Raw genomic sequence first — 26,663 nt, forward strand, 5'->3', positions numbered from 1 at the left:
ACAGTAACTCACAGTATGCCAGCTTGTGCCTTAGCCTACAATGTGACAACATTGGCACTTCTGGAATTGTTTTAAAGCAAAAGCCAACCAATAAAGGATATTTAACATAGGTAGATGAAGGGGCACTGGGTGAAGACACAAATTAAGAATTTCCAGTGCAGGGGCTGGCATCAGGCACAGTGGCGAAGATACTGCTTGGAATACCTAAATCCTATGTCAGAATCCCTGGGTTTAAGTCCTAGCTCCACATCCAATCTCAGTTTCCTGATAAGGTGTACCCTGGGATGTAATGGTGATGGCTTAAATACTTGGCTCTGTGCAATCCATGTAGGAGACCTTAATTGACTTCCAGGTTCCTGACTTTGGCCTAGGCCAGTCTGGCTGCTGGGGGAATTTTGGGGTTGGAGGTGGTAAACTAGAGAACAGAAGGTCCCTCTCTGTCTTTGTGCCTTTCAAACAAGCCTAACATTTTTTGTTTCAGTCTGAGGTACAGAGTCATGAGGGCAGAGATGAGGCATAAGGAGTGGAACAGGAGGTCAAAGTAAAAGGTGCTAAAGTCACATCTCAGAGAGTCCCAACGGAGCTGGGGGAGAGCGTAGCTTCACCCCAGACTCTACCTGGTTCTGACAGTTCACATAAAGGAGTGGAACATTTGTGTAGTCATCTACGTTAGGTAGTAGTGTCAGGGGCATAGCAGAAGAGGCAACTCTGCTAGTTTTCAAGCTGCCACAGAAAATATGAACCCCCACCCCCTCCAACTGGATTGGAAAAAATAAAACACGCTCCACATAGCAGCAAAATCCCTTAATACACTCAGTAATCCATGTGGAGACAAAATTCCCTCCTGTGTTCTGTTAGCCATTTCCAGTCTATTCTGACAGACATCACAACACAGATGTCACCAGCACAGGCTGGAGGAGCAAAGCAATGGGGAGACACTAACGTTTCAGGTGTGTGATGTGATAGTTGCACATTGTTCACTTACTATTCATTGTCTGCACTACAGACAGTGCACTGCCTGCACCTTGAAGAAAGAAGCACAAATCCCAATCTGCCAATGGTGGTCTTGTGATTTGATCTATCCAAAGGAAAATGAGTGTAATATGTCCCAAATCAACTCAGAAGATGTGAGCTCTCACCTTCTGTACAAGAAGATGAGCCCTGAGCCAAACGATTATCTTCTCATTCATGTCACAAAGAGAAGACTTGCAGCTTAGGTCTAAAGTCTAAGTGAGAAATAAACTTATACCTGACCCACAATCTGGGGCAGAGCTATAGGTGACACATATGTCTGCGAGCTTGGTGTTTTAAGTAGATTTTGAAGCAATCTGTTCATATGGCAAAAAGAAAAGCATTGATATACATGACCATATAATTTACCATCTAAAGTTGAACACTTGGGAGAGGGAAAGGGCTCATATGGATGAATGCATGGGGATGAGGTATCTTTTTTAAAAAAAAATTTATTTTTCATGATATAGTTCCATAGACTCAGGGATCTCCCCTTTCACTCTCCCCATTCCCCTTAACCCCTCCACCCTACCACTGTTTAGGATACGGTATCGAACCCAGGATTGTCTGGGGTAAACTAGGATACAGGGTCACCCTGCACTTAAGAATGCCACCTGAGCTCTGAACTCATTGGCTTAGTCTTGGGGCTTATCTCGGCATAGCAACAAAATGCTACCTAAATTGAAGCCTTAACCAGGGACCCCAAACGAGGTCACAAATAATTTCAGCTTGTCAGTTGACTTCTAGTTTAGGCATTCAAAACTCAGCTTGTTCACTGGTCCAATCATGGGGCTCTATGAGAATAGACTGTGTCCATTTCAACCCCTCACAGATAATCAATAATGAGGCCTGTCTGAGGAGCCCCATTTGAGGTGATCTTCCTAACCGCATCTAACCCCTAGGCTAAATATCTACCCCAAGACTGTCTTTTAATTCCATTTCCCACAAATTTTTTTGAAGTACCCTCATATTATTGGATTATGGATGAAAAGTTTCGCACATATGTGTAGTGAAGAACAGTAGTTGCCTCCCTAAATTCAGAAAGGCCAGGAAGAACACACACACAGACAATGAAAGAGAAGTCATGGAACAGGGCACATCAGCAACTCCAGAGAAGTTATCTAAACCTAGCATCATAATAAATGACCCCTGACCTGAAACTAGTTAGCTCATGAAGCAAGGTAATTTGTACACTGAGATTTATAAGACAACAGCAAAGAGAAAGACGTATGGCTGGAGCAAATACCAGAGACACCCTTGAGATCTTATTTCATCTAGGAGTGAAATGACATGAGTGCTACAACAAAAGAAAATTCCATAGAAATCTAGGAAATTTTACTGAATGTGAATCAAACATGCTCACACACAAACATACCCACAACAAACAAGCAACTAACCAAAGACAGAAAACTAAAGAAAAAGATAGGAGATTGTGCAGTATTCACTTAGGAAGTCTAACTTAAGTTTTCCAGAAGATTAAGACAGAGAAAATGAAGGTTAAAAACAATCAAAATACATATATTAAAATTCCTAACTGAAAGACAAATTAATAGATACCCATTAAGTATCATACTGGGGTCAGGCAAGATGGCTTAATTGGCTAAACCTCTCCTCACAAGCATCAGGATCCCATGTGGGTGGCCAAATCCTGTCCCAGCTGCTCCACCTCTCATCCAGCTCCCAGCTTGTGGCCTGGAAAAGCAGCAGAGAATGGCCCAAAGCTTTGAGATCATGTGCCTGCATGGGAGACCTAGAAGAAGTTCCTGGCTACTGGTTTCGGAACAGCTCAGCTCCAGCCTCTGCGGTTATTTGGGGAGTGAACAAGTGGTTGGAAAATCTTTCTCTCTGTAAATCTGCCTTTCCAACTTAAAAAAAAAAGTATAATCCTACCTTAGGTACATTAATGCAAACTTTCAAACACAGATTAGGGAAATAATAAAACTTAGACACACACAAAAAAACCCAGTAAGGACAGAAAAAAACTACAGCCATACTAACGTTATACTTCTCTGAAATAGGAGATACTGAAATAATGTCTACAAACTTCTGAGAAAAATCACATTCAACATAGACCATCATGCCAAAACTTGCTATCATTTTCAGATCTTGCTATCATTATCATAATCAGAAAGATTACTTTCCAGGTAGCTATCAAAGGAAATTTCCTGAAGATACTTACAGCAAGTGAAGATAAGACGGAAGATAACACCGAGCAAGGAAAAAACTGTACTCAACTCAGAAGACCAGTGAAGGATGCTACAGCCTGGGACCAAAGCAGCAGGCTCAAACAGAAACCAGCTGCATGGCTAAGTATCTAATATGCTGTATAGTTAAGAAACATTAATGAGACCAGGAAAATCTGAACTGGAAATTGAAATACATTAGAGATTACTATTAAATAATTTGTAGGCATGAGAGATGGTTATGTTTCATAGGTACATATGAAAGTATTTAATTGATGTCACTGCTTCAAATTACAGATGAAAGGACATGGATCAGGAATTGAAAATTGCTGGGGGGCAACATGATGCCTCAGTGGCTAAATCCTAGCCTTTGCATGTTCTAGGATCCTAAATGGGCTGGTTTATTTCTCACCCAGCTCCCTGCCTGTGGCCTGGGAAAGCAGTGAAGGACTGCCCAAAGCCTTTGGCTCATGAACCTGCGTGGGAGACCTGGAAGAAGCTCCTGGCTCCTGGCTTCGGATTGGCTCAGCTCTGGCTGTTGCAGTAACTTGAGGAGTTAACCAGCAGATTTATCTCCTTCTCTCTGTACATCTTAAAGAAATCTTAAAAAAAAATTGTTTAAACTGAGCTTTGAGTATGTGGAGTCTGTTGCATTATTCCCCTTAATTTTGAACAGAATTCTGCAATTTCTTAATATAAAATAAAATAAAACAGGAATAGGTAGGGCAAAAACATTGATGCCTGACTTCAACCTTTGACATTCTTATGTAACACTTCTTGGGTAGGGTCCAGAATCTCCATTTTTAACAAGCATTATGAGCCTCAGATTAATTTGATGCAGGTGGTCTATAGATACCACTGAACAAATTTGATCAAGTACACACACACACACAAGCACATGGCAGACACATAGGTTCAGAATTCAAGATGTTTTTCTAATTCTCAGACAATTGAAGACCTAATAAAGAAAACTGGGAAATTTAGTTAGGAAATCAGGCCATGGAGAAGTTGAGGATATTACATGGTGCCTTGCAGGGAAATGGTGATGTAATTAATGACAAGGCACAGGCAGGAAGAGGCAGCTCTGATGACAAGATATTAAGTGTTTGAGGAAATTGTTAGTTAAGAAATACTGTCCTATGTCCTGGCACAGTGGCCTAGCGGCTAAAGTCCTTTCCTTGCATGTGCTGAGATCCCATATGGGAGCCAGTTCATGTCCTATGGCCCCACTTCCCTTCCAGCTCCCTGCTTGTGGCCTGGGAAAGCAGTCCAGGATGGCCCAAAGCCTTGGGACTCCTTCTCTCTGTATATCTGACTTTCCGATAAAAATAAATAAATCTTTAAGGAAAAGAAGAAATACTGTCCTAGAAGAAACTTTAGGGATCAACCCAAACAGTTCATGCCACAATTTTCTTATCACCACCCCCCTCCTGCACCTATAAAGTCTTCCTTACATACTTCATTTTCTGTATTCTTCAAACTTCATAATATGAACATGTTTTAACTTTGAAACCTGTTTGGGAACGGCTAGCAAATTGTTAGATGCACACCCCACTGATGTTACAACTCCATGCAGCTGTCAACCCTACAGATATACTTCCAGAAACACACGAAGATTTACTAGTCTTTGGTAGTAGCAAAGATGTATAACATAAGGGTTTATGGTTTGTGGTACTGGCTAAATAATGACAGATTATCTATTCCATGTATTAAAAAGTATGTGGTTCCAATGAATGGGTTCAACTGGTTACATGCTCAAATGCAAAATCTCTAAACTTCAGAAATAGTCAAGTACATGCCAGTGCAAATGTTATAATGTTATTTACATAGAATGTGTTGATGCCACATGCCTCTGAGGAGAAAAAAGGTTTGTGGAAATGGAGATCTTCACTTTCTACCTTACATTCTTTCATACTATTTGAACTCTTTATTATGCATACTTTATGCAAAAAATTTATTTCAAAACTACAGTAGCCTTTAAGGTGTATTATTTGTCCTCTAAACCATCATTAAAAGGAATACAACTTTTTATTCCAAAATAGTTTTAAATTTATAAAACAAAATGACAGTACACAAAGTTCCCATTTATACAATACCTAACTACCTCCATCGTTAGCATCTTATAATATATATTTGCCACAATCTATGAACCATACCCAGGTTTCCCAATTATATTTTATAGTAGCATGTTTTTCAAAATCAATGTGTCACATTCAGCTTCCTCTCTCTCTCTCTCAATCCAGACTTCCTCCATAATTCCCATTCCCACCAACCTCTAGTAATTAACATTTTTAAACTTTTGAAATTTAAAAAGTACTGCTGGGGCTGGCACTGTGGTATAATAGATAGAGCTGCTGACTGCAGCACTGGCATCCCATATGGGCACTGGTTCAAATCCTGGCTGTTCTACTTCTGATCCAGTTTCCTGCTATTGTGCCTGAGAAAGCAGCAGAAAATGTCCCAGTGCTTGGGCTCCTGCACCCACCTGGGAGACCTGGAAGGAGTTCCTAGCTCCTGGCTTTGAATTAGTCCAGCTCTGGACAATGTGACAATTTTGAGAATGAACCAGGAATCAGCAGATGCAAGCACTCTCTGTCTCTGTAATTTTGCCTTTCAAATATACAAACACATCTTTTAAAACAAGTATTGATTCAGACCTGACCCTGCTCTAAAATCAAGGTCTATTACAATAAGACAAGGAGGAGGAGGAAAAAGGAAGAATAGGAAGAAGGAAAATGCTGAGTCCAATCAACACAATATTCTGGAGTTCCCAGAGAAGGGGGACTTTACCTCATACATACCTCAGTAGGCCAGAGGTCGGCTTCTGAATGGCGACATTGAGGTATTTCGGATCACAAACATATAATAGATTTTAGGTGCAAAGCAGATGCTTAGGTACTTAAATGATTACATTTAAATTGTATGAGACATGCAATTTTGCACAGACATTGCTATTTAATCACACCATAGCCACCAAAGCATAGCAATACATGCACAGGCTCTAGAATCACTCAGCCAAGGTCTGCATCACAACATTAACTGTACAACCTTAGATGAATCTCTCCACATTTGTTTTGTCATAGTAACATTGGGATAAAAATAGCATCCACCTCTTGGGGTTGAAGCGAGCTCTTAGAAAGGTACTGGTGTTCAATAAATTTATTATTTTTTTCAAGAGGTGTCTCAGGATTTGGCTGCTCTGTATCCAGACTTATTCTTACTGCCAGTATGTGATCACCTTGGTTACCAAACAGTGAAGTTCCCCACAGGTTTATGAAACGCGCTGGTATCAAGAAAATATCAGTTGCTCAATAGTTCCTTATTGAACTGAATTACTAAGGACAGAGAAGGAGTTCTTATTGAGTGGCTGATATTTGCTGAGAACTAAACTCAGGGTGAAGATAAAAGTAGTCCTTGCCCTTAAGAAACTATTGGTTAAGCAACTTTAATATTTCAATTCATAACTCATGGAGTACTACTAGGGCCCAGAATGTGAGGGCATGTCACCCAATCTTGTATTCAGAAAAAGCTTCCTATAAGGGATAAAATACTGACACCAAGGAGCAGGGGTGGTGCTGGAACACAGACCTCAAACTGTAGAGGGAACTTGGAACTGGGCAGAACCTAGAGGACTGTTAAGATACACACCTGAAAGAGTCTTTGCTGTGGAGAATGGACTGCGAAGGACAATTTCGGTGAGGGCTCAGAAACAAAACAGAAAAGCTACAGAGAAAAAGCCTCAGCCTTATTAAAGAACACTTAAGTAGTCACAAACACATTGCTGCAAGAAGTGTGTATGGTAAAGAGTATTCTGATGGCATCTAAGATGGAAATTAGGAAGACATTGTTAGAAACTGGGGGAAGGATCAGCCTTCTCGTAAAATAGCAAAGAACTTGACTGATGTTTGTATTTTAATGCTTTGTGGAAGGTAAAACTTAAGAGTGACCAAACTGGATATTCACGGGCCAGCATTATGGCGCCACACGTGATGGTAGCTTCTCATGATGAGCAATGATTCAAACTCTGGTTGCTGTGCTTCTCATCCAACTCTCTGCTAATGCACCCTGGAAAGCAGCAAATATGGACCAAATGCTTGGGCCACTGACATTCACACATGGGAAACTCAGATGGGGCCTTAGACTGTTGGCTTCAGCCTGGCCCTGTCCCAGCAGCTGCAGCTGTTTGGGAAGCAAACAAAAGGATGCAAGATCAGTCTGACTCTGCCTTTTAAATAAACAGATCACTTTTTAAACATATGGGTATTTAGCTATTGCTAGGTCTAAACAAAGTGTTTATGGTGTGGCTTGATTTCTCCTGATTGATTATAATAAAAGTAGAGATGAGACAAATTACTTAAAGGCAAAATTGTTAAACAAAAAGGAACCACTGCTTAAAGGTTTTGGTAAAGTCCCTGTCCATCCATACTGCAAAGAATGATACAGCGTTTTCAGATGACAGCAGTAGAGTGTGGCCAAGAGATTGTCTGATAAGGAGATTAATATGGCTATGAAACACAGACGTAATCAGTCACCCCAGGAGGAAAGCTGCCAGTCTGAACTGCAGAGGAAGGAAATGGGAAGAAGGGGTTCAGGTACGAACATAAACTATGCTCCAAGAGAAAGAAAAAACAGAGCTGAAGAAAATTAAGCGATTAATAGGTTTGCCTCATAGGTTTCAAAGGCGGTGAAGGAAACAGCTATGCTTTCAATGGGCCAGATGGTCTCTATCCATCAGTGGTGTAGGAGCACGTGGCAGAAACCTGGGGGTGAAACTCATGCTTGGTAAAACTTTGGAATCAGGGATAAGTTCTACAGGGTGGGACCACTGCCCCAGTGGGTCCAGAAGATCAGATCTCAGCCCCAGTGGACTAGAGGTCATAGCACTGGGCCAAAAAAACCAACAACGATTTCTGAGTGTAAGACCTCATGGAGTTCCCCTGGTAGCTTAAACTTACTCAGAACCAGTTACCATGTTCCTCTTCACTATTTTTCTCTGTTGGAATGGAAGTATCTATTGACTGCTGTATATTGAAGTGCATAACTTGTTTGATTTCATAAGTTCACAGCTGGAAAAGCAATTTGCTTCAGAATGAATCACACCTTTAGTATCACCCAAATCTGATTTAGCTGATATTTAGATGAAACTGCATTTTAAACTTCAGAGTTAATACTGGGACAAGTTAAAATTTGGGAAGCTTTAGCAATGTAATGAGTGTGTTTTGCAAATAAGAACACGGATTTGGGAGGTTAGAAGTGGAGTTTGTTATGGGCTCCAAATTTTGTATGCTAAAACATTTATTTCCAAGGAGATGGAACTGGAAGGTAAAGCCTTTGGAAGGTGATTAAGATGTGAAGACGCATGAATGGGATTAGTGCCCTTATAAAAGAGATTTCAAAGCTCTCTTTACCCTTCCAAATGGGAATATACAGAAATGACAACTTTATGAACTAGGAAGCATGCCCACACAAGACAGCAGATCATGGGGCAACTCTTTCATCAGCTTCCCAGCATCTAGTACCATCAGAAGGGCTGGTGCTGAAGCACAGAGTGTAAAGTTGTGGCCTGTGGAGCTAGTATGCCATAGAGGCGCTGGTTCAAATTCTGGCTGCTCCACTCCCAATCCAGTCCCCTGCTAATGTGCCTAGGAAAGCAGTGGAAAATGGCTGAAGTGCTTGGATTTTTGCACCCATGTGTGAGACCAGGAAGAAGTCTCTGGCTCCTAGCTTCAGACTGGCTTCATTCTAACCACTGCAGTCCTTTGAGGAGTGAACCAGTGGTGGAATATCTTTTTGTCTCTCCTTCTCTAACTCTTTTAAGTGAATAAATAAAATAAAAAGCAAAACAAAACAAAAGACAGAAAAGAACCACGAGAATTTTCTGTTCTTTCAAATCCAACTAGACTATGGCATTGGTATAGTAGCCTGAGTATATTGAGACACCATAGATGAACACTAAGTGAAGTCCTACTTGTAATTACTTTCCACACATAGAGATCAGACACAGGGAGGTCATCTGGTCATGTAGTCAAATGACATTATCAGGACAAGGGAAAGTAGGGTGCCTATGGTTACACACATTGCATAGTTTACAATTCACATGGTAGGCTATAGAATAGCTTGCATACTTGGCAGGGGAAGAGACTGTCTGGCTAATAAAAATGTCTGGTCTGGGCCTTCCAAGGCAACTGTAGGCAGGATTCAAAACTGAATAATTTTATAGCAAACTGACTTTCAAGTTGATAATTGTGTATGGCTCATGAAAGATGTCATAAACATCTACATGACATTTGACAAAAGAAAGGTTCCTCAGCCCTCAGGAACCTGTGATCAGTTTAGTCTCCATTTATATTTTGTGACTTCAGGCAAGTTGTTCCTCTACAATCTTCCTCATCTGTTGTAAAGGGCCCAAACATGATTTTTACATTTGTGATTCTGTGAAACTGTCAAATGACCTTGGCTTCATGCCAATGCTTGTATCTACGACTGGAGGCCATTACAAAATAATTCTCACCACAGGTCAATGAAAACTATCCAACTGGAGGCTACAATTTAGGGCCATTCTTGCTTTTTATTTTTTGTAGCAGACATGAAGTTCTCTTAGTAATGGCTGATGGTGAAAATTGCAAGGATTAAGGGGTATTAACTTGGGGCTGCAGGGGCCATGCTATTATTTAGGTACTGAGCCAGATAAACAGAACACACGATTGTCTTCATTCTAAGAAACCCAAGGGCTACTAATATGAATTTGAACATGGAAATTGGCAAATGGCATCAACTGCATTTTTCTGTGATTGAGAAGACAAGGAACATCTACAATAATAGTACTCCGGCCCTCAGAACCTGTTCTCAGAGGGCTGCCAGCATGATTCTGCCTGTATAAACTAAGCATCTGGCCTAAAATTAGCATTGAGAGAACACTTTCTGTTGCACCTTCTATTTGCAAAGTGCTGTCTTAGTGTGACCAGCTCTTCTTCACCCTGGCATCACCACCTCTGTCTCAGCCAGATGTTGCAGGGGCTCCTGAGGCTATACAGAAGCTAAAACCATAAACACTGAGAGCTGGGTTTTACTTCTTATCCCTGGCTGCCAAATCCTGCTGCTCCCGGGCCCCTGCTAGCTACATAATCAGAGGGTTCAGAAATTATTATCATGTTTTATTATGTGTTTCCACTCTCATTTAACTTCATCTCTCCAGAAATTATTTAATTGGCGGAAAACTACATTAAAAGTGTGTTACCACCAACTTAATTAAAGGTGCTTACAAAATCTACAATGTTTCCTGCATCAGGGGATTCAGGCTCGTGTAGGTTAAATGCAAACACTCAGGTGTGCTAGAAATCTTGTGTAAGAATGAAAAGTATAGTGTGCAAGGTTTTGGATAATGGGGACTTTTTTTTCAGGAAAGGAACACTGTGAAGCAAAACGCCAACAACATGATGGGATAGGAGGTAGGCCAAAAAGGTCAACACTTTTTTTTTCCTTATAAAAATATTTATTGGGATGAAGAGCTAGGGAGAGGTTGGTTAATAAATAAATTTCACAGCTCATAGAGTGTATGTTCACAGGAAATGCAGGCTTGTCAAGTGCCCTGGTGAGGCCCCAAGGAGATGAGAGTGGACCACAGCAGCTCTCTTAGCTGCTGTGATAAAGGGGTGTCTGCAACCTCTCCTGGGGCCAGTTCTCACTTTAACAGTGGGGAGAGGAAGTCTGCTTGTTTGCATTTGCATCTTTATGAGGGTCTTTTTCAGGACTTTCATATTGTTGCTCTACATTCCTTGTGTGCGTGTGTGTGTGTGTGTGTGTGTAAAATTAACTATTTATTAATTTTCAAAGGCTGAATGACAAAGAGAAAGGAAGAGATGGGGGGGCATTGGAAGAGGGGAGACAGGGAAACAGAGTGATGAGAGATATTTTCCATCCACTAGTTCACTCCCCTAAATGGCTGTAACAACTAGGCCTGGACCAGGTTGAAACTAGTATCTAGGAACTCCATCTGCTCTTCCATGCAGGTGTCAGGGACGCAAGTTATTTGAGCAATCATCCACTGCATTTATAGGTGCATTCACAGGAAGCTGGATTGGAAAGAAGGTAGCTGGGCCTTAAACCTGCATTTCATCACAGGATGAAGGTTATCCAAGCATTGGCTTATTTTCCCAGGCCACAACAGCCACTCCTTGATTTTGCTTTTTAAGCCTGGTACTGCTGTGTTGGTCAAACAATCCACACCTGCCACAGAACCCTTCCTAGACTGTATATGGTTTTATTTTTGTTGAATTTATGTTTAAGCCTCTCAGATACTTTGCTATATAAGATCAAAAGTTTGCTGACAGTCACCTTTCAGAACCAACATTGAGAAAAATCTCATAAAGGGCCAGTTTTGTGGCATATTGAATAAAGCTGCCACCTGCAATGCCAGCATCCCATACAGGGTGTTCTAGCTGTTCAACCTCTGATCCAGCTCCCTGTTAATGTTCTGGGAAAAGCAGAGATGGCTCAAATGATTGAGTACCTGACACCCACCTGAAGACTCCAAGGAAGCTCCTGGCTACTGGCTTTGGTTTGGTTCAGGGCTGGCTGTTGCAACTATCGAGACTGGACCAATGATAGAAGATTTTTCTCTGTTTCTTTGTCTCTCTCACTGCTTCTCAGACCCCAACCCAGGCCCCTCTCTGTAACTGACTCTCTGACTTTAAATAAATAAATAAATAAATAAATAAATATTTTAAAAGGCAAATACATAAATATTTTTAAAAGGCTTCTATATGGAGTGACTTTTAGGTCTATGCTCTTGGTCGTTTCTCTCATCCCTTACTTCTCCAAAAGAACAATGAGTTACCTGAATACAACCAGCCTCTCCCTTCTATTTGCACCAGCTGCTTGAGTCAGGTGTGATGTGGTAATGGAAAGTCTGTTGTCATGCTAAGCCCCAGAAGTAGACAGACCTTTCCTCCTGATCCCTTCTCAGGCACAGCTAGATCTCTTCAGGTAGGCCTTGATTCTTGGATATATGGCCTGGCTGAGAGCAGACTGCACACCCAAGCTCTGCTAGCTGTGCCTGTGCTGCCATGAGCAGAGCCTCTGTAGATTTCTATTGGCATGAAGAGAGTCACATACAGAGTGGGGGAAGAATATTTATTTTTCAGCATACAACAACTGAGCAGGGATGGAATATATAAGGAAATAACCTGGATACAGCCTGCAGATTTGTTTTTAAACACACCTGAGACTCTCTAGAGGCTTGCAATATTTCTTGAAAGGTAGAGAAGAGCTCCTGCTGAGTCCTGGCACGCCACTGGAAACAATGGGCCAACAAGTATGTGTGCAAGGATCTGAACACTGTTCAGATCTGGGCCATTCAGTCTGTGATTGTGAAGCAACATTTTTTCCTTCAAACAGATCTGTGGTCAAGTAACAGTATTTGTAAATGATGCCTCTTATGGTCAAAGGTCTTCTCCTGCAATCTGACAAATGTGAAGCTATGTCCTAACATTTGCAGTTAAAGTCTTCCAGTAGGAAATTACAGAAGTGTCAGCTACCATTCCAAATACAGTCTTGTCACTCTGTTCTTCAGTCATGCACAGTGGACCCATAGAGACTGCATCTAAGAGTTCCCCTGCCTCTGACTTCTGCAGAGTTCAGTCACTTAAGAGACCCCAGCAGAGAACTGCATGGTTCCCTGGTGTGCCCCCAGCTCTCCTCCTGCTACATTAGTTACTACGCTGGACTTGTCTCTCCTGAAAACCACAGCTGCTTTTCTGGGTTCTTCCAGGCAGATAGGCGGCTCTCTATAAGGATCAGCCCTCAAGCACTACACAGCCTTCACAGATTTCCTTGTGCCCTGATCAGACCTTCTGAGAAACATTTTGTCCTAAACTCTCAAATTATCTGATCTGCCCATGTCACCTGTTTTCACATGGACCAAGACTGATTCAAAATGCCTAGGTTATTTTCCATTTTGGGCCTTAGTTCTAGTTACCTGTGCGAACATTTACTCATAACTGAACACAAGATGCCTTACATACAAAAGAGATGTAAAGAGATGATAGGGTCATCTGGATCTCTGCTCTCTAAACTGAGTGAGAGGTTCTATGGTTAATGTATATTCTATAGAATAGCATCAGGTCTGGTGCTGGTAGCCCATGCTTGGTGAATTGTAAGATTACAAACTCCATTATCAATCGCTTTTCACAGCCACTCCTTATTCCACAAACACAATGTGCTTCAGGAAGAGGAGCTGCCAAAGAAGCCATGTGTTAAAGTTTATGTAGAGTAAGCATCAGAAGGCTTACTCACCATGGCTGAAGATGATACAATATTTCATGCCTTCCTGAACATTGAAAACTCCATGGGGGCAGTGTAGAATAGCAGAATGAGCATGGGCTCCAGAGACAGGCATCATTTATTAAGCTGGATTCACAACACATTGTGCTAAGCTGCCTCTCCTGGAGATTTTACATAACTGAGGGTAGAGGTGACCTATCCAGAGAGTCACAGGGAAATGAAATCTTTAGAAGATTTGAGAGCGAGCTGATGTCTCCAGATAGTCTTGTTATCCTGGGAAGAATGTTATCCTGGCAATGTTATCCTGGGAAGAATCTCCCCTGTGAAACACTTCTGAGCCATAAGGCTGCTGAAAGTTAGGATAAATTCTCTTTTCTCTTCTGTCCGACTTTGCCTCTGATCTGAGGCTAAAAGCAGATGTTGTTTGAAGTACTTCAGAAGTTCATGGAAAATGGAATTTAAAGACAAGTCTATTTTGGTGAAAGCAAGTTTTGAAATTCATGTATTTCGGGCATCTTCAAAAAATTAGTGGAAATATATATTATGAAAATAAGTCCATAGATATCAAGAATTTTTTACACTGAAACAAGAGAGTCACAGGGAAATGAAATCTTTAGAAGATTTGAGAGCGAGCTGATGTCTCCAGATAGTCTTGTTATCCTGGGAAGAATGTTATCCTAGGCAATGTTATCCTGGGAAGAATCTCCCCTGTGAAACACTTCTGAGCCATAAGGCTGCTGAAAGTTAGGATAAATTCTCTTTTCTCTTCTGTCCGACTTTGCCTCTGATCTGAGGCTAAAAGCAGATGTTGTTTGAAGTACTTCAGAAGTTCATGGAAAATGGAATTTAAAGACAAGTCTATTTTGGTGAAAGCAAGTTTTGAAATTCATGTATTTCGGGCATCTTCAAAAAATTAGTGGAAATATATATTATGAAAATAAGTCCATAGATATCAAGAATTTTTTACACTGAAACAAATGTATTTTTGAATTTCATTTTCTGTGTACTTTTTAAAGTATGCTTGTTTAGCCTCTTAACAGCTTGGGCTATTATATCGAAGACCCAAATGTATGCTATGCCCAGGTCATGAACCTACTTGTGCTAAAAGCCTATCAGGCATTTAGTCTAGCTGTCAACATGTTTGTTAGGATGCTCAAGTCACACATGTGAAGACTGGGATTTAGTACTGGTTCCAGCTCTTGGTTAGTTTCCTGTTAATGTGGATTTTGGAAGACAGCAGTAATGGCCTGAGTGGTTTGGCTATTGATCCTCTTATGGAAAACCTGGACTGAGTTCTCAGCTCCCAGCTTCTGCCTGACTCAGTCCTGGCCGTGGAGAGCATGTGAGAAGTAAGATAGCAGATAGGAGCTCCTTCTTGCTGTATCTTTCTCTGATTTTCTGTGTCTCAAATAAATTTGTAATAAAACATGATCAAGCTTACACTATTTGCAATTGGTTAAAAACAAGAACTCTGTGTCTTCTAAAACAAGGACTTGATTTAAAGTCAATTTCTTTTGAACAAATATTCTATGCTATCAAAATGACAGTGCTTTTTAAAAATTACTTATTTTCCTCAGTAGTCACACATAGAAAATGACATGTACATATTATCAGAATGATCAATAATACTTGCATTTGACCAAAAATATAGTAATTGTTCAAATAAGCACAATGAAGAAACACATACAACCTAGGATTTCAGTACGAATTACTCTAACTGGAAGACATAAAGAATACCAATTCTTCTCCAACTTCTACCCTTGAAGTCTACCCCTCCTTCGTGAGTTACACAACTCTCCCATTACAGGCAGTGGATGGAGTTGTAACTTTGAGCAGGCAATGAGCATTGTTCTTCAATCTTCTGTAGGACATTCTTGCAATCTTGGCTGATGTTTCAAATAATATTTTAAATGTTAAAAAGTAGCAGATAAACAACACAGAACTTTCCACTTACCCTTCAGTGGTGGCATTAAGTACACCATCACCACTATCCACCTCCAGTACTTCTCTACCATCCCATAGTCTAACTCTGTACCCATTCCTTTCTCCTCCTAGCCTTTGTTAATCATTGTCCCTAGGACAACTCAGTGACGTGTTACATTTTAATGAAATTTGGACACCAGATAGGAGCTCCACTTTGCAGAAGCACAGCGAAGAACTAGAGCCAGGGAGCCCAGGCAGGTAGCTTCACACACTCTGAGTCTGGGGCATGTGATGGTGTCTGGAGGCTGAGGTGGGAAAGCGGCTAAGCCAAGGAACTTCACCAATATTCTTCAAATCCTATGATCCTGCTGAAAATGTGTGCTCTGGAGGATGCACAAAACCTTTCACATCCTTCTGAGCATCTCTCAGCATCCTGTATCACTAGGGTTCAAAGTAATACTGACATAGACATTATGTGCTGGATAATTTGGATATAGTTTTTCCTTAAATATTAGAAATACACAGGGGAATGAATAACTAAAACTCCAACAATGGCAGAAGAGGACGAAGCTTTCACAGCTAAGGGATTAGACGAACTCATAGCTGTATCAGTAGTGCTAGAACAGGCAGCAGCCTAAGTCCAGAGCAAAGACTGTGAGCCATGATGCTGACCAAGGAGCAGTATTTGCGATGAGAAAGACCAAGGACAAGAATGGCCAAGAGAGGCTGACCAAAGCAGCGGATTCAGTTGAAAAACAGCAAAACCAGAAGTGCCTCATTCATGTAAGATAGTAGTCTACTGTTCCCTCCATGAAGGACTCAGAGGGAAACACAAGAGGTCCTCACCCTCAACGGGTAAAAGCTGAGACTCTGGGGCTGGTGCAGTGGCATACCAAGCTAATCTGCCCTGTCGCTCTGGCATCCCATATGGGTGTCAGTTTATGTCCCAGCTGCTCCACTTCTAATCCAACTCCCTGTTACAGCCTGAGAAAGCAGCGGAAGATAGCCCTTGGGCCTCTGTGCCCACGTGGGAGACCTGGAAGAAGCTCCTGATTCCTGGCTTTGGATAAGCTCAACTCTGTCAGTTATGGTCATTTAGGCGGTGAATCAGTGGACAGAGACCTTCTACCTCTCCCTCTCCTTCTCTCTGTAAAATCCATGTTTCAACCGAAAGTAAAAAAAAAAATCTTTAAAAAAGGTGAGGGCCCAGCCAGTACTAAACAATACTGATAAATACTAAATACTAAATTACTATACAAATACTAAATACAAATACTAAATTAGTACTAACAATACTAAATTAGTATTAAGTACTAATTAGTACTAACAAATACCAAAGCGGCCTCACGTAGGCCCATAAAGATCTCAAAGATCACTGCATTAGAGAACAACAAATCGAAAAGCACATGAAGTCATTATTATAAAAATAGAAGAATCAACTAAGGGAAATTGATACAGAATTAGATTTCTGGGTACGTTAACCTATGTAACTCCACAGTTTAACTGAATACCATAATATCCGGGCACATAATCCTACTTAAACATTTCAGCCAACACACTCCTAAGTGAGCAACATCTTCATCCAAATTCCCAGTGTGTAGGGTTTGTTCCAGGAGTTTCCAGACCCCTGTCAGACATTTACTTATTTGCTACTATTGTGATACTGGGTGTCCATGTCATAAGACACTTGAACGAGCAATCAAAATTCAATGCAGACCACCTATTTCTGCCAGGTGTATGAACTCATGTTTCTGTATACCAAAAGTGTACAGATTACTCTGTTATTTGAAAAATATGATGTCAAAGCCTAAACAATGCCATTTCTCTCAGATAACTTTCAAAATATATAAAGAGGAATGGGATAAAGTGTTTATAACTTGCATATTATCTTGCAAATTTTGATAATTTTACTGTACCTCCACTTAACTGTCTCAAGATAAGAAAAAATACATCGATATCAGGTCAATATCACATCAATCACATTATGTACAAAATTGAATTATAAATTGTCTCAGGGAAGACAACTGGATTACAAATTGTCCCAGGTTGTTAATAAGGAAGCTGAACATGAGAGAAAACCAGTCCCCTCTTCTAAGGCAGTGAGTGACTAAATTTCCATTTTGGTATTAAACGGTTATAGAGATCACAGCCACCAGTGAGATTAGAAAGTAGTGTGGATAGTGACATTTAATGATCAATTTCACATTATCTTAAGAGGAGACTGATGCTGAATATGCCTTCTGACTGAGGTTGGTCAAAGGTTTGAACCTATCACTTACCCACTGTTTAAAAATACATATATTGATTTAATACAGGCATGGAGGGAAAAGTGAATCCCACCTTAAGCTTCCCAATTCCTCTGAAATAGTGTTAAGGGATGACTTGATCTGGGGATGTGACAATAAAGCTTGGTAGTCTGAGAAAATTCACACTGAGTTGTCCCTTCCTGTTTCAATACAAAAATTCCATTGGTCAGTGAGAAAGAGGATGTGGAAGAGTCACAGAAGGGAGAGAAGTATGGAGGAAAGCAGGGTAAGAGAACAGGAGAGTCACTCCTCTTGGTTTTCTGAGGTAAATGTTTGCCTTCCAAGACACTGAGTATATACAGCTAAGGATAAAAAGCAACAGGGAATCTATGAAACACAGAGGATTGACACAGGAGGTCCTTCAAAGAGAAAATGGAGACAAGAAGAGTTATCCCAAAAATATTTCTCAGTGTGAAACAAAGACATGTTTGTTTTTTAAAATGTATGTCATACAAACGCTGGGTAAGATGAATGTAGAAGCACACATACCCAGACACATTGTCTTGTGGAATTTCAAAACCTCAAAATATGAGAGAAAGGAGCAATCTAGACCTAGAAGCAGACTGTCTTCAGATTTCCCTTCAACAATTCTAAAATGCTAGAAGATCATGAAAGAAAAATACATTTATAATCCTAAAAGATAACCTGGATGCAATAGCCTAGTGGCTAAATCTTCACCTTGTATGTGCCAGGATCCAATATGGGCACCTGATCATCTCCCAGCTACTATACTTCCCATTCAGCTCCCTGTTTGTGGCCTGGGAAAGCAGTAGAGGATGGACCAAAGCCTTGGGATCCTGCAGCCACGTGCGAGAGCCAGAAGTTCCTGGCTCCTGGCTTAAATCAGCTCAGCTCTGACTGCTGTGGCCACTTGGAAAGTAAATCAGTGGACAGAAGATTCTTCTGTCTCTTTCTCTTTGTAAATCTGCCTTTCCAATAAAAAAAAATCTTTAAAGACAATAACAAAATTATTTTCATTGTGGTATTAATGCTCAGTTAATCCATTAATTAAAATGACTATGGATGTTGGGCCTGGTGGTTAAGATAGTAGCAATGCCTACATGCCCAGGTTTGATCTACAGCTGCAGCTCCCGATCCATCCTCCTTCTGGGCAGCATGGCATGATGGTGTAAGTGTCTGATATCCTGACTACCATGTGGGAGAACTAGATGAGTTTCCATTTCCCAGTTTTGGCTGTCCAACCACCGAAGGCATTTCTAGGGTGAAGTGGCAAATAGGACCTCTCCCTTCCTGCTATCTGCCTCTAAAACAAATATAAAAACTAAGAAAAAATCAGGGCAAAATAAGTTTTAGAAATGTAGAGAAATGAATATTTATATCCCAAGTTCTGCTTCTGAAAAATCTACATAAATGTACATTACAGTTAAACGAAGAAAGGAATTCTGAGAAGAAAGAGGAAGGAAAGTAATAACTAGTTATTTAGCAATGAAGTACCAGTGACATTAGATTTCAGAACTCAGATCTACACACACAGAGGAGACTTGGAAAAGAATACTGTCAATATAAAGTGGGTCCCAATATGAAATGTACAATCAGGACATTGGATACATTAAAAATACAGTGAAGAAGTATGTTTCTCTTATTTGAAAAATATTTTAGGGAGGAATATAAAATAGTATCAAAAATATAAAGTGCCTAAAAAAAGTAGTAGTGAAATATCAAATCAATTAAAACATGATAAGATCTTCAACAATTACTGGAATGTAACTGAAGGCTTTGGCTACAATAAACTGAATATTTATGGAGCACAAGATACACAGAAAGCTGTGCTTTTTTCTGGAGGGTCCCATCACACTTCACAGTTCAGTAGTTAATATTTTTTCTATAGAATTATGATATCATAATAGAGATAACAGTAGCTCTACATTTGAATACCTAACAACTTCCAACGCAGTGACTGTTGTAACGAAGAATTCATCAACAATGAACTTCAGGTTAACACAATCTAACTGCTAAACAAACCTAAGCTCCCAAAGGTGAAATAATTTGCTGATAGCTACTCTTCTATTTATTGGTAGTGACTTCTTTTTTTTTTTTTAAGATTTATTTATTTTTTATTGGAAAGGCAGATTTACAAAAAGAAGGAGATAGAGAAAGCTATTCCATCTGCTGTTTCGCTCCCCAAGTAATCGCCATGGTCAGAGCTGTGCCAATCGAAAGCCAGGAGCCAGAAGCTTCTTCTGGGTCTCCCAAAAGGAGACCTTCTTTCAAAAGACTGGTGAATTTATGTTTGAAGTTGAAATAGTTTCGCATTAAAATAAGGTGTTGAGTACTGTTTTAACCAATTTTCTCATTTAGCTGCTACCAATCATATTAGCCAAAAGGGCCTTCTGGCGTTAGTGTACAGTGATTAAAGGTAGCTATCAAAGGCCCAGCAAATGGCCTAGTGAGTAAATCTTTGCGTAACAACCACCGGGATCCCATATGGGCACTGGTTCATGACCTGGCTGTCCACTTCCCATCAAGCTCCCTGCTTATGGCCAGGGAAAGCAGTAGAGGATGGCTCAAAGCCTTGGGACCCTGCAATCATGTGGGAGACCTGGAAGAAGCTCCTGGCTCCTGGCTTTGCATTGGCTCAGTTCTGGCCATTGTGGCCATTTGAGGAATGAACCAGCAGATGGAAGATCTTTCCCTCTGTCTCTCCTTCTCTCTATAAATCTGCCTTTTCAGTAAAAATAAACAGGCCCGGTGCAGTAGCCTAGTGGCTAAAGTCCTCGCCTTAAATGCTCCAGGATTCCATATGGGCACCAGTTCTAACCCCCGCAACCCCGTTTCCCATCCAGCTCTGGCCATTGCGGCTACTTAGGGAGTGAATCAACAGATGGAAGATCTTCCTCTCTGTATAACTGACTTTGCAATACAAATAAATAAATCTTTAAAATAAATAAATAAATACAAACAAATCTTTTAAAAAATGAATGATTGTCTTTTAGCATTATGTACCTATGACCTGAGTATATATAATTAAAAATTAAGTTAAACATAGAGATGTTCAGCGTAAACTAAAGCAAATATTCCATAAGTTGGGAAGCAGAAACAATCTGCTTGCTGGCTCAGGAGAATCCTTAAGGAACCAGGAGTGGTCAAGCTCAAGGGAAGCAGCTGCCAGAAGGTCTGGGGGAGAGGGTGGAGAGTTGGGGGGAGCCCCTCTGAAGTTCCTGTCCCGATGGCTTTCCACAGCACTGCCTATAGGTTATCCCATGGAAGAGCGTGCAGCTGTTGCCTGCGCAGTGCCTCCCAGGCGGCACACCTGAGGATCCAACATCAGGCATGACCAGTCACGGGGCACATATGGAGCCAGGGTGCCTACCATCTGCCACCTGCTTGCTCCTCAAGATTCACACTTTCATACTCACTCGTTGCTGGATATTTTACAGAAGCCCTTGCTCATGGTTCTCTAATTTTGTCCCGGCGCAGAACCACAAAACCAGCTGCACACACACCCACAGGTCCTGCACACATCACGGACTTTGCGGAAAACAGAAAGATGGCATCCATGCTCAGAAACAGGCTCTGCGTCTCCCTCTAGCTAAAGGGCTGTTTAGTTTTACTTTACTTATTTTTCTTTCACAACATGAAAAACAACATTGCTTTTACATTTTAGAAGTGTAAAATTGTATTAAGTGTTAGCAGGGATGTTTCTTTACCCAATTAAGAATCAGTGGACTCTGAGGCAGTTTTTACTTGTGGTAGTGTTGAGGGTGTGTAGGAGATCTCCCGCGGCTGAAGTCTAGTCAAGTTGCTGGGACAAAGCCAATGTCCACAGCAGGAAAGAACAATTAGCAAGTTCAAACAATTTTGTGTTTATATTTATTTTGCCAGCAAAATTCTGCTTCAGTAGGCCCCTGTACTATAATTACGAGGGTCAGTACAGAAAATACTAATAGAGGCCAAGTACCTCCAGTGGGAGATTCAAACATACTCAGGATATGTTCTGAGGGAGCAGAATGGAATTATTTAGCAGTTTGCTTGTAAGCACAGCCATGCGAAAAGCGGCAGAAAGAATCTCATGGTGAACCAGAGGCACACTACTTGCTCTATGACCATACAAAAATCCTATCAAGAAACAACACTCCACAGTATCAGCTGTTTTTAACAAGAAATTTCCATAGGGTGAGGCTTAAATCCTTTCTCAGCATGTGGGCGAAAGCCTTGGGCTTTTAGCTCCCAAAACTTAAAAACCTTAAATTCTACATCTGGCTTCAAGCGAATGACTCCAGAAATCTACTCTTGTGGCCTAATAAAAGCTTAACAAATGTTAAGTACAAACTGAATGTCCTTGTATACGACAGGTGAAAAGAAAGAAGAGAGAGACGGAAAGAGCAACAAACAACATTGTATTCAGAAGTTTCTGGAGAATGACAAGGAATCAGGAACTGTATTTTCTGAAATCAGCACGACAGGGCCAGCAGAGCGGACACCTTTGCATCTCAACACTTACTGATGCAAAAATGGAGTTGGCAAAAAGCATGAATCATGAATGGTAAAAAAAAAAAAGTAATTTTCTTTGATGGTTTAATCATATTATGTCCCATTAATAGGAGTATTTTCTTTTTTAAAAATGATGTGTTCAAATTGTATGAAAGGCCCTTTCTTTGATGATGATGGTCATGGTTTTTATTTGCCAATTTGTTATGATAATATTTCTGTTGATTAGATAGGTATTAGAAGATGAACTAACCTTCCATTTAAGGGATATAAAATATATTGTCTTGATGTATTATCATTTTAAGTTTTGCCAGGCAAGACTTAACAACATTTTGTCAGGAATCTTTCTATCTTCTTTCTCCTTTGTATCGGCCCTTTCCCGTTAGGTCGCTTGACTTTTTTTGCGGGAAATGCCAAATGCCGACTAGATGACTGAAATAAAGACGAGCTCCTGCGTCCTCGCACCACAAAAAAAAAAAAAAAAAAAAAAAGAATCTTTCTATCTTTATTTATGTGTTAAACTGCTTTATAATTTTACTTTGTATGTTGCTTCTATCATGTTTGGTATTTGAGGTATAATAATAAAATATGTTAAATTTAAAAAAGAGAGCATGAATCATTAATAGTTTCCCTGACATGACAGGTGAAGCCAGTTCTAGTTCTGACTTCCTCTGTTTGGGAATTCCTCTCTACTCTGTTGTTCATTGGTGGGACACATTTGTCAGGCCTGGTGCTGTCATGCTCTGGTTTAAAAGAGCTGCATTTGTAATTCAAATATGAAAATGTGTCTAAGTATTTTATCTGTGTTTTGTCACGCAAACAAAGCCATACCCTGGTATGTGTCTGTGAGTTCTGAAAACTTGCCCTTATTCATTAGTGAGATAGGGCCAGTGCACAGAAGCTTGTAAGAACCAATAAATTTTCAGAACTGGTTAATTATACATAGCTGTTATCTTAACAATTAAACACACAACTAAATTATATTGAAAATGAAGGTAATAAAAATTCATTTTACTGCATTTTACTATGCTCCTGGACTATTTATATCTATCCGGGTAATGGAAGTATTATTTGATAATGAAATGTTACTTTATGTCTCTTCCTAACTCTGTGTTTAACAATTCCAGGGTGGTAGGTTGCAAAAAGCTGAGCTGGCATCATTTACAACCCAGAAAATCCAAGCACAAATCAGGGACTGATTATTTTCTTGATACTTAAAAAAGTGATGCTTTATGAAAAATATTATGGAAATGATGGAGAAAATGTTAAAAGCATAAATGAAAAATGGGTCACATCTACACCTATTACATTGTAAATAGCACTAAAAATTGAGGATGTACTCCTTTTGCATTCAAGAGCTATCATGTGATTCAGTGAAAAGTTACTCATCTTATTGACAAATAAGAGAAATTCTGCCATGTATCACTATTGTTTCATCTTACCTGCTTAGATTAAATGAAACTATCAACTAACACACTTTTTGGACCTACACTCGTTCGTCTTAAGTTACAATCAGTGGTTGCTATGGATATAGAAGACTGACAAAAATCAAGGAGTGCACATTGATAATCAACTGTTAATGTAGTCAATGAAATGCAGTGTGTATTATGAATTGTGTGCTGTGCACACTTCACGTAACAGCTAAAGTGCCATTAAGAGTGTACAGTTATGCAAACATTTTTCTTATTCCAGAGAGCTGGCTGTTGTAAGTGTTCCAATACAGCAATGGTCCCAATCAAGGTATCCAGTAGATTAAATTTCCCAAGAAATTGTGCAGAACTAAGTTTTTTTTTAATATGTCTTTTACCCTTTATCTGAGGCCTTTAGTTTATGCCATTGTAGCACTCCAAATCTTGTCTTCATCATCCCAGCTTCTAAAGCATAAATGATGATCACCAGATGGCAACAGGGTTACACTTTACCCTGGGCAATTAGATACAGACGGAGATCAGAAATTTCTGGGTTATGATGTCTTAAAGAAAAAACAGGGCACCTATATACAAGACAACCAAAGAACTTGTACATTTTTGTAACTGGTAGCTGTTTTCACAGCAAAGTTCTTATCTTTGAATGAACAGGTCTGAAATGATGCCTGACAATTGTCTGGGAAGCTTGTTTAAAAATAGATATTACTGGAATTGGTGTTGTGCCACAGCAGGTTAAAGTGCTACTTGGGATGCCAATATCCAATATGAGTACCAGTTCTGGTCCCAGACTCTCCAGTTCTGATCCAGCTTACTGCTAATATGCCTGGGAAAGCAAAGGAAGATGGCCCAAAAGCTTGGGACCTTGTCACATATTTGGCAGACCTGGAAGGCATTCCTGGCTCATAGTTTTGACCAGCCCCAGTCTCAGCTGTTGTTGCTATTTGGAAAATGAACCAGCAGATGGAAAATTTTCTCTCTCTCTCTCTAACTCTCCCTCTATCTCTGCCTCTCACTCTTCCTTTCCCTTTCTCCATCTTCCCCTCTTTCTGTAACTCTGCCATTCAAATAAATAAGTATTTTTTTTAAAAAGTATGTATTTCTAAGCTATGCTTCTACAGATCCCTGATTCCAGGGACCACTTTTAATAAACACCCTCAAGTAACTCTAAAGGCAGGAGTGGTTCACAGATCATAGTTTGAGAAACACAGGGTAGTAAAATATCTGAACACACATGGGGTAGCTTATCTATACTTTCCTCAGCTTTCTGCAGCTAATTCTAACTGGCTGCATCAAGCTGGTTACATGGAGAGGAAATCTTCCTGACTCTCTGGCTTTGCTTTCCAACCACATGAGCCTCTCTCCATCCACTCTCTCTCCCTATCATTTTTTTGTTGTTGTTCCCAGTGAAAATTGTTGGTCATCACAAACAGCTTCATGAAAAAATCTTGGTCAACTCAAGAGTTATTCTCCCAGTGAAAGAAACACATTAAGTTTACTATGACTTCTTTTTAAAAAACTAATTATGGAACAACTTTTCTAAGGCTGCATACGCCATCTGCTAAATTGGCTTAGGATTGTGCCAAAGATGGACACCAAGCTCAGTTCTTGAATTTCTAGATTCTGTGTATCCTCTGCTGTGAGAACTGGGCCACCTGCCCAACTCTATCTGCTGGCATTGCTCCTGACTCTATCGGCTGTCTCCAGGCATCTGTTAGCATCACTCCCTCTCCCCAGGCAGGAAGACGTCTTCCCTTTGGGTTCTAACATAAAGTAAAATAATAAGTTTTGAATTATTTTTTGGATGTTTCTAAAACATTTTGTATTTCTGAAAATATCTTTATACGATGCACTTTCTTAAGTTCCCAGATGTATATTTGACTGACCTCTTCCTTGCGTGCCCTTCCAATCTGTGTGCCTCCTCACTCGTTTTGGAGAATAGTACGATCTTTTCCGTCAGTACAATTAGAATGCAAAACTAAAAAAGACGCATGTTTTTCATTCCTCGAGCTATTTAGAATCTTACTATATGAAGTTTTATATCTCTTTATTCACTTACAACTTTTCCCATTTTATAGAATACAAATCTAGCCATATCTAGTCCAATCAAGTAATTTATAGTATCACATAAATATGACAAAGAACCATATTTATATACCAATACTGGAGCTGGTGCTCTACTTGTAGTAGGTATGAGGTAAAGCTTTAATTTCAACCCTTAAATCCACCCACAGGTTGCTCTAAAACAATACTATAAAAGTCCCAGATTTTGTAACAGTTTCAAAATTACTATACAGATTCAAAACATTACGGGGCTGAATCTTTCTGCCACTTAAGTAATGTGCAGCATTCCCAGCTTCTTACAAGCCTACAGCAATACTGGCATACTGCCTTTCTTACTGAATCTTTACATGCCATGATTATTGAATCATTCAACTGAAAATATTCCAGGCATGATTTTCAACAAGTTGATCATAAAGTTCTGCAACAGAAGCATTTGTTTTCATATTGCAAACTCAAATCCAGCATGTACTTTAGGGGCAAGAGAATTAACTTTCAACTAAGCATACTTTAATCATTACAAAATTATCCTCCAGGCTATACTGTCCATATGTCTAACATAATTCATATTATAACAACACAATTACTTTACTACTGCAAAACTGCCCTTTTATTCTTAGGTAAGCCCTTCAGATTCATTTTTTAAAATATTTATTGTTATTGGAAAGACAGATTAGATTTATGCGGAGAAGGAAAGACAGAAAGATCTCCCATCTGCTGGTTCACTTTCAAAATGGCTGCCACAATCGGAGCTGAGCCAATCTGAACCAAGATGCCAGGAGCTTCTTCTGGGTCTCCCACGTGGGTTACAGAGTCCCAAGACTTTGGGTCATCCATCCTCCCTGCTTTCACAGGCCACAAGCAGGGAGCTGGATAGGAAGTGGATTAGCTGGGACACAAACTGGTGTCCATAAGGGTGCTTGGAGGTAGAGGATTATCCTATTGAGCCATTGTGCTTACAACAACAACAAATCAACGAGTGTGTGAGTGTTTGATTTCCTCTGCTCCTTTTATCCTTTCCTTTC

At 40.1% G+C, this 26,663-nt stretch overlaps 1 protein-coding gene across 3 annotated transcripts in view; it reads right to left on the reverse strand.

Annotated features, from left to right (window-relative positions):
• Window positions 1-26,663, reverse strand: part of SYT9 (synaptotagmin 9) — a 327,980-nt gene that overhangs the window by 120,493 nt on the left and 180,824 nt on the right. The gene's annotated exons all lie outside the window — the stretch shown is intronic.

Source organism: Ochotona princeps, chromosome 4 (genome assembly GCF_030435755.1).
Source record: "Ochotona princeps isolate mOchPri1 chromosome 4, mOchPri1.hap1, whole genome shotgun sequence".
NCBI lineage: Eukaryota > Metazoa > Chordata > Mammalia > Lagomorpha > Ochotonidae > Ochotona > Ochotona princeps.